This window comes from Petromyzon marinus, chromosome 25 (assembly GCF_048934315.1).
Source record: "Petromyzon marinus isolate PM22_M1 ecotype Great Lakes invasive population chromosome 25, UKy_Petmar_22M1.pri1.0, whole genome shotgun sequence".
NCBI classification, from domain to species: Eukaryota; Metazoa; Chordata; class Hyperoartia; order Petromyzontiformes; family Petromyzontidae; genus Petromyzon; species Petromyzon marinus.
This window is the reverse complement of record NC_133691.1, coordinates 8247553-8264817: the sequence shown is the minus strand read 5'-3', so window position 1 is coordinate 8264817 and position 17265 is coordinate 8247553.

The window sequence follows — 17265 nt, the reverse complement described above, 5'->3', positions numbered from 1 at the left end:
CATCTGTGGTGGCTTTGCGATCCAGTGATCTGGGTTCTCTGAATAATGTTAGTCACATGGCTGACACGAAACCCTTCATGTTGCAGCAGGCAATGGCCTGGAAGGGGAAACAAAACAGAACTACGTTTAAAGTCCACGCGTCTCTCCCACCTGACGTTAAGCAGCAGCATAAAACAACTCGTGTTTTAGTAGTTTGCTACACGCCAATCATCAAGTATATTTTTCAAAATGTAGACATCAAAAACCCAGCGTAGGCCCTTGCGAGTGCAGAGCTAAAGTTGTGCAATGTTTTGTGTGTGTGTGAGGTCATTAAATTACTGGTCTGAAACCATACACCCGTCACACTTGTGACATGAGCAACTTGTTTAACCACACGGGATTTGAACCTGTGATCCCATTGGTTTTGGTCACGTAGTTTGAGATGAGCATTCAGCCCTCTGAGCTACCAAGGATCTGCCCGATACATTGCTAACATTACCACAGGCCGATTTTAAAAGAATCCGATTCACCCCTTTCCACTGCCAAATCCGAGCCATGTCGAGGTCGGTGTTGAACCCAGGAGGTTGCCGGTTAGGAGGCGTGAGTCACTTTCCACTGTAGAAGCAGTGCCGTGCCGCTGACATCACACGTCACGTGAGAGTGCGAGACCGCTTCTGGGTGATGTGGTGACGGCATGTCGTTCATATTCCACACCATCGACTCACTATGTTGTCCTTTCCCCACACCTCTGATAAGTGCGGCTGGCTACGTACGGTGTGAAAGAAGTTCAACATACATACTTACTGAAGTCACACGCAATAAACCCACCATTATACCCGCACGTCCTTGGCCCTGTTTGGCCCTGTGCCAGATTAATATGTCTCGCCAAGGCCGGTACATCACGGTTTTGTATAACGGCTCGCGCGCTGCCAGTGGAAAACCATCCGTGCTGTGGGGGCCCTGCGCTGGCTCGGCTCGGACGTGTTCGTGGAAAGACATTGACGTTTAAACGGACTGTATTAAAGGAAAACCTCGCCCTATCACGTGGTGCTCAGCAGCCTGGCCTAATGTAAAGTCATCATAAGGCAACCCACTGGCACAGGCACCGTCCCTTTGTACCGAGCCAAAGAGCCCCGCACATGCGCCGACCACACACTAATGGTTTAACAAAAAAAAATATCTGGCTCATTGAGCGAAATCTGAATACACTTGTTATTGTCATTAAGTGTTGTATGTGCATGTGCACATGTGCGTGTATAAGTTCATGCACAGCACCGCAAGTCCGAATACCTAAGTTTCATTTCCGGCCATACACAGCTGTTGCAAGCGATGATATCCGAAACTGCCCTAGGCTTCCTGTAGGTTAACTCATCCTTCAATGAATGCTTGGCACATTTGCCGTGCTGGCCTTAATAGGTGGGACATTGACAGCACGTAAAGTGCTGTAAGCAAGCACCGACACTGCGTCGGTTTTGCATTCCTCGCACCGTGAACCACACCGCGACACCGGTGTGCGCGCGTGTGTCCGGTCTTGTGAGGAGTGGTGGAGCAGCGGTTAGCGCAACTGCGCTGTGAAACCGTCCAGCACAGTTCGATTCCCGCGGATCACCAATAACAGTGGTGAATATTTGAACCAGTCCTGTGCCGCCCCTAAGTCGGCTCAGCCTAGAAGGAGTACCTGCTGCGGTGTGTAAACCTCGGCACCCATGCGTGGTCCTGCCACCGTGTCGGCCTACAGAGGTGCTGTTCGCTGACAGCACTTGCTCCAGCAGTCTGTTAAAGGCTACAAGGGGGATCTTTGTCTTTGTGTCTAGCACATTTCGGACAAAAAGATTTAAGCAGTAAAACTGGCAATGCTAATACACAGATGGGCTTGCATCTGTGTTAAGGATGTGTGCAGCTTAAGCCATTGAAAACAAGGCATTGTGACAGCTGATAATTCCAACGAAACTCAAAATAAATCACACGTTGCGTGCAAAACTAAAGGCCTGTTTTTTTCCATCTTTGGCCAGACAATTAAGTAATATGCAGTTTAGCATTTTATGGCAAGATTTCTTTACCACTAGCGGAATTTATGTCCGTGGACTGTGGCTTGTTTTTGTTGTTGACGTAGTCAGTATTGGTTTTGCTGTTACCTTTGGCGGGATGGTTCGGACTGCCTTTAAATCAACGTAACTGTAATTTCCACTCAAATTGTTGTGCATCAGTTTTTTCTTGATTTCTTTCCACAAGGGACAGATGGATGCCACACGTCTCTCGAGAATGCACTCCAAGCATATATTTCTTTATATTCATTAAATGCAACATTCTATGCGAATGTAGTCCAACAAGCTTGTAATGGGTGCCCACTCGCGTTTTAAACGACCCTTATATAGTGAGGGAAAAACGTATTTGATCCCCTGCTGATTTTGTACGTTTGCCCACTGACAAAGAAATGATCAGTCTATAATTTTAATGGCAGGTTTATTTGAACAGTGAGAGACAGAATAACAACAAAAAAATCCAGAAAAACGCATGTCAAAAACGTTATAAATTGATTTGCATTCTAATGAGGGAAATAAGTATTTGACCCCCTCTGAATCAGAAAGATTTCTGGCTCCCAGGTGTCTTTTATACAGGTAACGAGCTGAGATTAGGAGCACACTCTTAAAGGGAGCGCTCCTAATCTCAGCTTGTTACCTGTATAAAAGACACCTGTCCAAGAAGCAATCAATCAATCAGATTCCAAACTCTCCACCACGGCCAAGACCAAAGAGCTCTCCAAGGATGTCAGGGACAAGATTGTAGACCTACACAAGGCTGGAATGGGCTACAAGACCATTGCCAAGTAGCTTGGTGAGAAGGTGACAACAGTTGGTGCGATTATTCGCAAATGGAAGAAACACAAAAGAACTGTCAATCTTCCTCGGCCTGGGACTCCATGCAAGATCTCACCTCGTGGAGTTGCAATGATCATGAGAACGGTGAGGAATCAGCCCAGAACTACACGGGAGGATCTTGTCAATGATCTCAAGGCAGCTGGGACCATAGTCACCAAGAAAACAATTGGTAACACACTATGCCGTGAAGGACTGAAATCCTGCAGCGCCCGCAAGGTCCCTCTGCTCAAGGAAGCACATATACATGCCCGTCTGAAGTTTGCCAATGAACATCTGAATGATTCAGAGGACAATTGGGTGAAAGTGTTGTGGTCAGATGAGACCAAAATGGAGCTCTTTGGCATCAACTCAACTCGCCGTGTTTGGAGGTGGAGGAATGCTGCCTATGACCCCAAGAACACCATCTCCACCGTCAAACATGGAGGTGGAAACATTATGTTTTGGGGGTGTTTTTTCTGCTAAGGGGACAGGACAACTTTACCCCATCAAAGGGACAATGGATGGGGCAATGTACCGTCAAATCTTGGGTGAGAACCTCCTTCCCTCAGCCAGGGCATTGAAAATGGGTCGTGGATGGGTATTCCAGCATGACAATGACCCAAAACACATGGCCAAAGCAACAAAGGAGTGGCTCAAGAAGAGGCACATTAAGGTCCTGGAGTGGCCTAGCCAGTTTCCAGACCTTAATCCCATAGAAAACCTGTGGAGGGAGCCAAAGGTTCGAGTTGCCAAACGTCAGCCTCGAAACCTTAATGACTTGGAGAAGATCTGCAAAGAGGAGTGGGACAAAATCCCTCCTGGGATGTGTGCAAACCTGGTGGCCAACTACAAGAAACGTCTGTCCTCTGTGATTGCCAACAAGAGTTTTGCCACCAAGTACTAAGTCATGTTTTGCAGAGGGGGTCAAATACTTATTTCCCTCATTAAAATGCAAACAAATTTATAACATTTTTGACATGCGTTTTTCTGGATTTGTGTTGTTGTTATTCTGTCTCTCGTTGTTCAAATGCACCTACCATTAAAATAATAGACTGATCATTTCATCGTCAGTGGGCAAACGTACAAAATCAGCAGGGGATCAAATACTTTTTTCCCTCACTGTATCATGATGAATGTGGCTCGATGCGCAAAACAACACGTGCACATCACGACCCGCTGCTGATGACGTGCCAAGACTTCAAACAAAAACATTTTAAATGTCTTCTCGCCCAGTGGGGGTCATTTTGGCTAAGTGTCACAGTCAAAGTCGATGTCAAATTGTGTAACAAAACTCGAGCAAAGCTTTGGGGGGGGGGGTGGGGGGGGAACGTACGTACATTTCTTGTTACCCAACCCACGGTTGACATTTCACATTCCCATGGTGGGAAACAGTCTCCCCGTTAGATAGCCACTCTTAATGATAACCATTGTCAATGAATTCTCCATTGATTAGCCGTTCGTACTTACTTACTGACCGTGGGGGCACGTCGTCTGGGAACACCGTTCTCTGCGGATTATAAGACGCACTTTTTCCCTCTGTGTTTGAGTGGAAGTCGGGCGTGGTGAGTGCGTGCGTGCGTTATTAGATTTATTCAACTTTATTAACACCGAACACAAGTCCGGGACGCGTGTTACTTTCCGGAACGTCTTATAATCCAGAAAATTCGGTACGAATTTTTTGTTTTTTTAAATGTTAGAAAATTCCCCCGTTCGGCATCAAACGCTCGATGAATCCCCCCCAGCCTCTTGTCCTAGCCTCGGCTCCACGCTTGCCTCTTCTCTTTCACCGGTGACTGCCCCCTTCCCGCCTTACGAGGCGTCTCACGTGCAAACAATCACAACGTCTCTACGTGCGAGGTGGCTCCCCGTGATGCCGGTTCCCTGCTGCTTTGTATTTTTTTAAGAACACGGATTCTTGGCCACGCTAACATCAGCAGTGGCGAGTGACATCAGAACCAGTCCTGCCCGCTCCTCTCCACTCCCCTCCTTCTCGCTCCTGCCTCTTGGCCCAACCCGCACACTGCCCAGCGTGGTGAAGTATGGTTAACAAAATAGAAAAAAAACCTCATTACTGACATGGGGAGTCATTCCTTCATCCGTTGGTGGATTGCGAATGGATGTAATTTCTCATCATTGTTTAAATATATCTTTGAAAAAATGAACCAGAAACAAAAATGGAAACAAGCTCAAAATCGGATACCTTATCTGTTATCCCTCCAACCTCAATTAGCATCAGTTAGCACAGCCCAAAAGGCCAACGCGAACACACACACACAGGAGAGAGAGTGAGTGAGTGAACATGCCCTGATGATGGAGGGTGCTGAAAACGCACTTGAAATATGACCCCTCCCGGCAGGCCGTAATGAGTCAATACAGAGGCCCCCCTATGCCCCATTATCGAGGAGAGCGGTAATAAGAGTGGGGTGGCTGGATTTGCCGACTCCCGGGGCCCTGGGCGTGACCGCCCGTGGCAAAGCGGAGGGAGCCTTCGCCATGGCGAGCGCCATCAATTTGACCGCGAGAGTGCACGGATTCCCCCCGCGCACGTCCCTTTAGCGCCCGCTTCGATCAGCCGCGATGAGAGTCTACTCGAGGAGTGCCTACTTGGTCTCCCCGCTACGAGCGTGGCGCAAGTACGAGCTTGTACCGAGGAGAGCGAGAAGGTGCTGGTAGTGGGGAGAGCGAGTAGGTGTTCGTAGTGGGGAGAGCAAGTAGGTGCTTGTAGTGGGGAGAGCGAGTAGGTGTTGGTAGTGGAGAGAGCGAGTAGGTGCTGGTAGTGGGGAGAGCAAGTAGGTGTTCGTAGTGGGGAGAGCGAGTAGGTGCTGGTAGTGGGGAGAGCGAGTAGGTGTTCGTAGTGGGGAGAGCGAGTAGGTGCTGGTAGTGGGGAGAGCAAGTAGGTGTTCGTAGTGGGGAGAGCGAGTAGGTGTTCGTAGTGGGGAGAGCAAGTAGGTGCTGGTAATGGGGAGAGCGAGTAGGTGTTCGTAGTGGGGAGAGCGAGTAGGTGCTGGTAGTGGGGAGAGCGAGTAGGTGTTCGTAGTGGGGAGAGCAAGTAGGTGCTGGTAGTGGGGAGAGCGAGTAGGTGCTGGTAGTGGGGAGAGCGAGTAGGTGCTGGTAGTGGGGAGAGCGAGTAGGTGCTGGTAGTGGGGAGAGCGAGTAGGTGTTCGTAGTGGGGAGAGCAAGTAGGTGCTGGTAGTGGGGAGAGCGAGTAGGTGCTGGTAGTGGGGAGAGCGAGTAGGTGCTGGTAGTGGGGAGAGCGAGTAGGTGCTGGTAGTGGGGAGAGCGAGTAGGTGTTCGTAGTGGGGAGAGCAAGTAGGTGCTGGTAATGGGGAGAGCGAGTAGGTGTTCGTAGTGGGGAGAGCGAGTAGGTGCTGGTAGTGGGGAGAGCGAGTAGGTGCTGGTAGTGGGGAGAGCGAGTAGGTGCTGGTAGTGGGGAGAGCGAGTAGGTGCTGGTAGTGGGGAGAGCGAGTAGGTGCTGGTAGTGGGGAGAGCGAGTAGGTGCTGGAAGTGGGGAGAGCAAGTAGGTGCTGGTAGTGGGGAGAGCGAGTAGGTGTTCGTAGTGGGGAGAGCGAGTAGGTGCTGGTAGTGGGGAGAGCAAGTAGGTACTGGTAGTGGGGAGAGCGAGTAGGTGCTGGTAGTGGGGAGAGCGAGTAGGTGCTGGTAGTGGGGAGAGCAAGTAGGTGCTGGTAGTGGGGAGAGCGAGTAGGTGCTGGAAGTGGGGAGAGCGACTAGGTGCTGGTAGTGGGGAGAGCGAGTAGGTGCTGGTAGTGGGTAGAGCGAGTAGGTGCTGGTAGTGGGGAGAGCAAGTAGGCACTCGTAGTGGGGAGTGCAAGTAGGTGCTGGTAGTGGGGAGAGCAAGTAGGTGCTGGTAATGGGGAGAGCGAGTAGGTGCTGGTAGTGGGGAGAGCGAGTAGGTGCTGGTAGTGGGGAGAGCGAGTAGGTGCTGGTAGTGGGGAGAGCGAGAAGGTGCTCGTAGTGGGGAGAGCAAGTAGGCACTCGTAGTGGGGAGAGCAAGTAGGTGCTGGTAGTGGGGAGAGCGAGTAGGTGCTGGTAGTGGGGAGAGCAAGTAGGTGTTCGTAATGGGGAGAGCAAGTAGGTGCTGGTAGTGGGGAGAGCGAGTAGGTGCTGGTAGTGGGGAGAGCGAGTAGGTGCTGGTAGTGGGGAGAGCGAGTAGGTGCTGGTAGTGGGGAGAGCAAGTAGGTGCTGGTAGTGGGGAGAGCGAGTAGGTGTTCGTAGTGGGGAGAGCAAGTAGGTGCTGGTAGTGGGGAGAGCAAGTAGGTGCTGGTAGTGGGGAGAGCGAGTAGGTGCTGGTAGTGGGGAGAGCGAGTAGGTGCTGGTAGTGAGGAGAGCGAGTAGGTGCTGGTAGTGGGGAGAGCGAGTAGGTGCTGGTAGTGGGGAGAGCGAGTAGGTGCTGGTAGTGGGGAGAGCGAGTAGGTGCTGGTAGTGGGGAGAGCGAGTAGGTGCTGGTAGTGGGGAGAGCGAGTAGGTGCTGGTAGTGGGGAGAGCGAGTAGGTGCTGGTAGTGGGGAGAGCAAGTAGGTGCTCGTAGTGGGGAGAGCAAGTAGGTGCTGGTAGTGGGGAGAGCAAGTAGGTGCTGGTAGTGGGGAGAGCAAGTAGGTGCTGGTAGAGGGGAGAGCAAGTAGGTGCTGGTAGTGGGGAGAGCGAGTAGGTGCTGGTAGTGGGGAGAGCGAGTAGGTGCTGGTAGTGGGGAGAGCGAGTAGGTGCTGGTAGTGGGGAGAGCGAGTAGGTACTGGTAGTGGGGAGAGCGAGTAGGTGCTGGTAGTGGGGAGAGCGAGTAGGCGCTCGTAGTGGGGAGAGCGAGTAGGTGCTGGTAGTGGGGAGAGCAAGTAGGTGCTCGTAGTGGGGAGAGCAAGTAAGTGCTCGTAGTGGGGAGAGCAAGTAGGTGCTGGTAGTGGGGAGAGCAAGTAGGTGCTGGTAGTGGGGAGGGCTTTGTCAGTTTATTGCGACGAGGCGAACTCACGCGCGATGTACCCGTGAAAAAAGCTACACATAAGCAAACAAAAAATCGCACAATTGTATTCGTGCTTTCTAAGTATTAGGTAGAAGGTTTGAACCGTCCGATAAAAGTTATACACAAACAGTGGGATTGTTTATGTTATAAATTGCGGTCTATTCAGTCCGAGGCATAGGAAAAGTTGACTGGGCGGCTTGAACAGAAAGACTTGGATTGCAGGAGCAGAGAGCCCGTGGAGAGGAGTGCAGAGTGAGATGAGAGGGGAGAGGTAGGAGAGTTTTTGGAGGAGAGTGATATGGCAGGGGTGAAGTACTGTAGGCTGGAACGATAAACTGCAGGTCTTTGCCGTTAATTTAAAGTTCATCTGAAGTCTAAAATCAGCAGCATCATGGCCAGATCACCACTCGATAGCCCTTGCTTTTTTAACTTTTGTCTGATTTTCCCCGGCTCGTTTTTGCCACAATTAACTCCATCCTGAGGCCTTTCCAGCCTTCATTCCTGGTGACATCTCGCCTAGCAAGCGTGCACTCAAGCCTATCACACAACGACGACAATTATTATTATTTCGAGTCACGTATTACACACATTTTTTTTGTCCAACGAGGACTACACGCCTTGAAGGGAGGGTCCTTGCCTATGACGTGTCAGCTTACGACCATTTGCATCAAGCAAAGCCTGACTCTTCTGATGAGTCACTGAATGTCGGATCCAGTGCAGAGTTTGCTCGTGATGAATCAATGCTGATGATGAAAATGATGCACTCCCAACAAGGCCGCGGGGGCCCGGTGCGTGGCGTGAACCGTCACTTTTATTTTTTTTGTGCGCGAGAAGGAATGGGAGCAACACTCCACCGTGAGGGTATGGCAATGGCAACGGGGAGGCCTTCAGCCAACCAGTGGATAGACAATGGTCGATGACTGATTCATGGTGAACGATAGTTCGAGAAACATAACAATACAGTCATGGCCTTCTTCGGAGCTGTTGTTTATTGGCATAGTCGCTCGAATGTTGCGGTTATTTTCCTGGGGTGCACGCATTCCCTGGGGGGGTGCGAGATGCCCTTTCTGGGGGTGCGAGACATGGTCAGATTTTGTCAGAAGGTAAATCATCAGAACACAACTTAAGCACGGGCACGTGAGCACAACTACTTTGTTTCATCAAACCTGTGTATGTATTCACATTATAAATTTATCTACGAGCGAGAACCAAAGGGATGCAAGGCTGTAGTAAAGGTTAAGAACCACTGCTCTAATGCAACCTAGTGTGAATTCAAGGCAGCCTGGTGGCAGTCTGGCTCGATGAGCACTAGGCCACGCTGTGTACGTACAATGTCCACGCGGACGCCTATGGGGAATTCTCACTGAGCATCTCTTTGAAAGCCAAGCCAACTCAGCACATGGCTCTCGGGTCACTGGGGGTCAGAAAGTCATTCGCAAAGGGTCTGTGATGTGCTACATCAATGGCTGTGTCATTTTAATTGCACGGTACACAAGACAGCATTCAATCAGCCGTGAATGTAGATGCTACTTTCCATTATCCACAACTTTTACGTGCAAAGCTAATTCCCATGGTTATAGGCCTACACCTCACACGCTACTCATATTTCGGGGCGGCGAAATTATATCGAGCGGTGGCGCGTTTGGGGCTTATTGCAGAGGTTCGCAGTTCAAGCCTAGGGGCCACCCTCGTTAATACAGAGTAGCGCGAGTGTATTGACCAAGAATACCCGCCGTCCGATCCGCAGTGGATGTTAAAGATCCCGTGACGTCATTCGACAAATATTAAAGGCCACGTGTGCCGGTGTCACAGTTCAAATTCGCGACATTTCAAAAATTGCTTGCAAATCACCTACATTTGGTCAAGCCACGTAACAACTTCGGTCGTTGTTGCGGCACTACAGCAGACTATTATTATCATTTTCAGTGAAACGTTGCGCCTTCGTGATAGCCTTGTGCTCCAAAATTGCCGCGAATATCAAATGCACTCATACATAGGTTTGACGGGCATGCTTCAGCGGGTGACACGTGTTCATTCGATGCAAGCTCAACATACGCAACTTCCTTAAACGATGAAAAACACAAATGGTAGATGACTCAGACTGACCATATATTTTTGCATATTTGGTAGACACACATGACGAACCAGTACTTAACGATTTGCTTAATCGGCTATTCATGCTGGGTGGCCAAATGGCGAGGCTCCTTTGGTGTGTCCAGAAGTAAATTAGTTTTCCAGGCCTTGGATTTACATCTAGTCCGATAGCATCTTTAGATGCAGTCACATTTGGGCGTTTAATAAATCCAGCTTGTATAGTATCGTGTAGCTTTCAGGGAGGAATTACACAAGGACTCCAGCACATGTCCCTATTACATGCAACTCCTATTATCCGCACCAAACCGTGGGGTCCGAAAACAAATCCTACTATCCACGGCCCTATTCACCCTATTATCTGCAACGTTTTCCTGCGAATAAGTGGAGTGAAATCGCAGATAGCCCCGCAGATAATGGGATCCGCGGTGCACCCACATATCGGATAGGAGGAATTCCCGTTTTACCGGAGCATCCTCTTTGTTATACTGTTGACATTGAAGACTTAGGATGTGATAGATTACTAGAATAGACCAACGTCGTCGTGCTGGTATCATAGCCCATATATAAAATCTTCATCTTGCTCTCTCTACGTGCACACGGTATCGCTAGAATGTTCTGTCCCTTCTTTCGTGGGGGGGGGGGGATCATGAATCTCAATGTGCTCTCACCTGATTAAATAAAGGGCATCGATTGATTGACCACGGGCAACGCGACTGTGTCGTCAAATACAAAATGCTCCGAAGCATCTACACATCGACACATTCTTGCAAATTGACCCATTGCCATGACAGCTTCCCAATGGAAGGGATGAAAAACAATGTGCGCATAAGCGGCTGACTCCACTTGAGTGCAGATCTCTTTAATGCATGGTCCACTTAATTCCGGATTTTTTTGTTACATCGTTTATTTGAGAACGTCATTCACTGATCCGAGAAAAGCCTCACGAAGCGTAAGGCCTCGCCTCGTTAGCCATTTTCCGTGGGGCGTTTTTTTGTTTGTTTTTGTTACGCGTTGGACCAGACCCGATGACCCGGAGAAAACCCACGCCTGTTTGTTTGTTTGTTTGAGATCGTCGCGGCACTTATAGATGCTGCACAGACGGGTCACAAATCCCACTTTGCTGCAGTGCTGCCATCTCCTGCCCGCAACGCAGCTCGGGAGGTTTGGAAATCGCGCGCGTTTAAACATCGTCCGACAAACGGTTGCCTCCAAAGGGGCTGGATCATCGCCATGCCTGTCGCTGCGCTACCCATGTGCAGGGAAAGCTGTCATCTCCGCGCGGTGATGTGGAGGACCGATTTATGATCAATATGGTATCAATATATTACTCATATGCTATCAATATATTATCGATCCCATTGTCTGTGGTGCTTATCTGCAAATTGACTCAACTTACTTATCTACAAGACGGGATTGCCCACTGTCGCGGATAATACGAACAATATGGCGGTGAATAATAGCTTTTTTTTGCAAATTCTACAGCGCCCACGGATAATAGGATTCAAGGCCAATGAGATCACGGACAAGGGAAATTCTCCTGTAGTTATTACTTGACCTGGCTGATGGTGTATGTAGTAAACTAAAGTTCATGTCATATCACCGTCTTCAATTTCTGTGCTTAGTAACCTTACACACCAGCAGAGTAGCGTGTGCTGTTTCCTCTACGAAGATTACAAAGAAACGTGTACAAAGCATGTGTACTGATACTACCATATTTTCTATGACTACACAGCCCTCTGCACAAGTTAATCTGCTCTTTCTGCATAGCGTTTGGCTCACTATCAAAATGTTACCAGCTTAAATCCCAGGTATGGGTCGACTCAGCCCATCATCTCTCCAGGGTAGGATAAATTGATACCACCGTGTGGGAAGTTAACAGTCGTTGTGTTTTGAATATACTGGTCCCCGCCATGGGCACGTGGAGTTGAGTCCTGCATATTTTCTAAATTTGGTCTCACAGCGACACATTGCCTTCATAGGATTAAGGGGAAAAAAACAATTGTTTTTGGTGGTAGTGTCTTTAATGGCGTTAAGTGGAAAGCATACTCGTGTTTACTTTGCGGCCTAGCAATCAATGCGTATCCATTCGTGTGCACTGAACACTGTTAACGGAAGAATAATGGGTGCGGCAACGCATTTTTTGCGCGTGAGCAGCCTGTTTTGTAAACCCCACGTGCCGCCTAAGCGGACTCGACGGTGGAACATAACCCACGCACACAAAGCGGCAAATGTTGACAAAACTGGGAAGAGAAAAAAAAAGAAACTCCCAACGCACACGACATACAGTCAACTGCAAATGAACACAGAAACTGCAAAGTTGAAAAACAAACGCAATTTGTAACCAAAGCTGATACCATCAATGGGCCGCAGAGGAGTGTTGATTCACCATTATTTTTTTTAAACTCCCCCCACCCCCCCTCTCTCTCTATATATATTTATATATATAAAGGAACACTTCCTCTCTGTGGATGTTTATGGGGGCCTGTGATGTGATAGACTTTATCAATTGATGGTCCTGGAGCCGGGCCTCTCCCAAGCGAGCACTGAAGGCGGTTATTAACGGCCTCGCCGCGTGTCATGGGCGACACGGGGCATTAAAGCAATAATAGGTTTCGATTGGCCGGGTTGCGACTTATTGATAGCCCGCGTGTTATTATTCAACCACAAATCCTTAAAAATGAAATCGTTAAAAATTGAAACCGCAATACGCTCTCACAACAAGGCGTGAAACTCGTGGTGTTTTAAAGTCTTCGATTTTCTTCTTCTTCTTCTCCTCCTTTTCAACGTGCCCTTCCCCTCCCCAACCTTTGTGTGGCACCTCCTCGGTTACAGGAGGACGCCTCTAATCCAGTGCTTTGGAAGTAGGATCGGCGGATCGCTCAGAGACCATAATCGGCGTGAGACATTCCCACGCTGCTGGGCTGCGAGGTGGCCGCGGGAAGGCAAGCAGGTTACTGACCCCTCCTTATGGATTTCTGAGTGCTCAATCCCGTACAAGTGTGGGATTTGCTTCCACGTATTATTGGCTCTTCCGGCACAACGAACGAATCCAATAAAGAGTTTGTCCGACAATTACGTGGACATTTTTTTTTGTTTTTGTTGTCGACAAAAGGTTCTCGAGACTCGGTAACGCTTTCATCGCTGCATTAGGCTACTCGCTTTTGTGGGAGGGTGTGTGGGTGGTGGTGCTCATCTCGGAATGGGTGGTGCTCAACTAGCAGAGGAAATTCCACATTTCTTATGGAAACGGACCATTTTATCCACGTGAAAGTGACTGGCATCCTATAAAATGGCACTCGTGGTTGATCAACCCAGGAGGGACGATAGGCTGAATAATCCCCAACTAAGAGTTCAATCATCAACCTTGCAACAACTGTTAGTCGAACACACGTGAAATGTAACGTGCAATTCAATTAGACTCCCCCCCCCCCCACTTTATATGTAGCACATCTGGCCCACAATACACCCCTCCGGAAAGATCGCCTTTGCTTCAATGGATTAAATCTACGAAAGAGCACCCACATTTTTAGCACGGGGAAATAAGTAAGTAAGTAAATAAATACACGAGTTACCTTTGTCCGGGCTGAAGTTTGTCTCTGAATACACGGCCTCCGATGGAAATATCCTCTGGTTGCCCTCCATCCAGCACGGGCCGCGGCTGCACAAGTGAAGCTAATTACTCATTAGCACCGAGCGGAACGTTGGCTGGGTAATTGAAACACGAGGACGGATGGCGAATCCCCCTTTTTATAATGGCCTTTTTTTTTAACCACACCAGGGTGTAATTGTACTGTCCCGACAATGTCGAACAGGATTCATAAAGGTGATTCTCCGGCACCATTTCCAAATGACTTGCGGACACGTTACACGGATTGTTCTTATCGGTCGCGCGCATGGAGATCGATCAATCGATTCACTTTATTTAACCAACTGGCAACCCCCCACCACTCCATTGGTTGGCATGTCCCCTGGTGTAAACGGCACCACGAGACTCGTAGACGGTAAGAACGCATTAAAGGATTTAAACAACAAGCACAAAAACGAAGAAGGATATCACGATTGAGCTGTAGGAGTTGTTAAGCATGCAGCCGGGTGTCCCCTACGTGTCAGAGAGCCCCGAGGAGGAGGATGGTGTGACTTCAACTCCCGGTCGTGTGTCGACACGGTCGCTTTGGGGTTATAGACCGCGTTCTAGATTCGACAGACTGGGTTACAGTTCGAGTTATAGACTCGGTTAGAGTTCGAGTTATAGACTGGGTTAGAGTTCGAGTTATAGACTGGATTAGAGTTCGAGTTATAGACTGCGTTACAGTTTGAGTTATAGACTGGGTTACTGTTCGAGTTATAGACTGGGTTAGAGTTCGAGTTATAGACTGGATTAGAGTTCGAGTTATAGACTGCGTTATAGTTCGAGTTATAGACTGGGTTACAGTTTGAGTTATAGACTGGGTTAAAGTTCGAGTTATAGACTGGGTTAGAGTTCGAGTTATAGACTGCGTTACAGTTCGTGTTATAGACTGGATTACAGTTCGAGTTATAGACTGGGTTAAAGTTCGAGTTATAGACTGGGTTAGAGTTCGAGTTATAGACTGCGTTACAGTTCGTGTTATAGACTGGATTAGAGTTCGAGTTATAGACTGGGTTACAGGTCGAGTTATAGACTGGATTAGAGTTCGAGTTATAGACTGGGTTACTGTTCGAGTTATAGACTGGGTTACAGTTCGAGTTATAGACTGGATTAGAGTTCGAGTTATAGACTGGATTAGAGTTCTAGACTGGGTTAGAGTTCGAGTTATAAACTGCTCACTCGAAACCAGAGAAGGAATTAATTGTAACATAATTTGTATCTTGTGACTTTTATTGCCAGTATCAAAGCACGAAAAATAATAATAGGTTTTACCCTTTCTGGCAAAAACAGGTGTTAAGATGTTTAAACACCAAATATTTACAATTTGCAAGGAATGCAGATTTGATTTGCAGAAATGATTCCTTGCAAAAGTATCTTATTTGGTGTTTGAACAGCTTATCACCTTCTGTTTTATTGCCAGAAAGGGTAACACTTATTCTTACTTTTCATACTGTACCATAATTTTGTTTTATAATCTGCTTGTGAGTTCAACTCCCGCGCAGTGCTCGGCTCAGTCCACAATCCAACTGGAATAAAAATGAACTATGTAGAAGTATGATAATAGGGGTTTCCCCTTTTTTTGGCAACAAAACAGATGTTAAGACGTTAAAACACCAAACTGAAACCTTTTACAAGGAATCATGTCTGCATTAACCACAATGCTTGTGGTCAGAATGCAAACAAAAAACATAGTCTGATAATTTTTGCATTGTCCACACCAGAGACAGCTTTCTTTTGAGCCTCGTCTCAAACGGTGTGAGACCAGAGGACGCCAAAAGGTGCCTTTTGGCGTCCTCTGGTCTCTAACACCGTTTGATTCCTTGTAAAAAGCTTTCAGTTTGGTGTTTTAACATCTTAACACCTAATAATATATATATAAAACAATACACCTGTTTTGTTGCCAGAAAAAAGGGGAGAAACCTACGATCATATTTTGGTACTGGCAAAAGAGATCCCGTGATATATATGTAGAAGTAATAAACGCCTCATTGTCCAATGGACTGACTGGTCGCGACATGTAGGAATGTGGAATTTTCATGACTGGCTCTGGGCCCGCCATTTGGAATGGCAATAATTTAGTTTACATTGGGAGACGATTCGACTTAATGGACCCTTCGGAAGCTTCACCACGATGTAAAGCAGTATTGCTTTTATTAATACGGCAATGTTCATTTAATGTATAACATGACTCTTTCTCACCTGATAACGTGTTATTTGAAAGCACGAATACCATGCAATGGTGTTCATATTTGGGTGGCAGATTTGTGCCAAAGTCACCACATGTTGAACCAAAATTAAATCCACTTGACTTGCCTATGGCCATTGTTAAGGCATTGCTACTGTGAAATAGATGTTGTGGTTGCTATTTGTATTATTTGTTTCCCCCAATCTCCCTTGCGAGAGAGTTATTGCATCTCAATGGGTTTCATTTTCACATCCCGATAAGTAAAGTTATGAAAACAGTTCTGCCCATTGCGATTACAATGCACCCATATGCAGCATACACGTTTTTGTATTGTTTGTGATTGAACTGACTCAATAGGGGTGTAACGATCCAGCTCCCTGGGAAGTTCAGTTGTCAGAATTTCGGCCCATGATTCGATCAATCGATTCCAATTTTCATCTCGTTTTTTACCGACCCATTTGCATCCTCTCTCCTCGTCTGCCCCCTTCGCACACCCCGTTTGTTCCCTTCGCCTCAATGTAACCACCATCGTATGCGTCGCGTGACCACACATCCGTTCTCGTACGCGGGTTTCGACGCGTGTCCTGTGAGTTTTTTTCGACACTGAAGAACTGATATCAATCGATGCAGCGCCGTATCGTTATGCTCCTCAAATCTAACGGGGTAGAGTGGTGCATGCGCGAGTTGCAGCGCTGTTAAGGTCAAGACGTCCTCAGGGCCAGAGCCGTTGATGCCACAGCACCTCGCCAACGCTTCTCAGCAGCAGCAGTAGCTGGTGGAAATCAAATAGGCGACCTCTGCACGTATGTATGTTGAACTTCTTTCCACACCGTACGTAGCCAACGGTGCTCATCGACGGTGCGGTGGAAGGACAACGCAGTAAACGCAACAAAAATCAGTTCTAAAGAAATTCGTTTTCAAACGAAGAGCGTTCCAGACGGCTGCGGAAGCGCATCTGAAAGCGCGCTGCATCGCGGGGCCAGAGTGCTGAACCATTGCGCCGCAGCAGCATCCGTGCGAAGACGCACCGTTAAAATAGAACGCGATGCCAAAGTGTTAAGATGTTTTTTTTTAACGTGTTTATTTCGCTGCCCTGCGCCGTGCCAGCCACCCCGCCTCTCCCATCCACCTCCCCGGCGTGGCGGTAGAGTGGTTTTAACGAGCTCAGAGCCAGCATTAGCCCGAGCATTTTCACACTCCTCAACTCTCGGCAGACGGGGAGATGGGTGGTGGGGGTTGCGGTGCCTCATAAAGTTGTCCACCTTGAGCTTGCCGTTATTTATTCCATTCGTTAGCACGTTCCGTTGCCCGTCGATCGAAACAAATGGACGCGACCCCGTGCCACCGTAACGGTGGCACGGGAGAATGAACAGCGAGCCTCCCTCCCTCTTAAAGGCGGCGCCGCTGTCACCGAACGTGGGGCGGTGCGGTCGCTTGTGCCGTGCCGGTGCGCTCCCTGCGGTCCACCGCTGCCAACGCGGGAGGTCGAGTTGGTGGAGTAGGCCAAAGATGGCGCCACTTTGATCAAATGTGAGACACCAACCCGCAGGGAA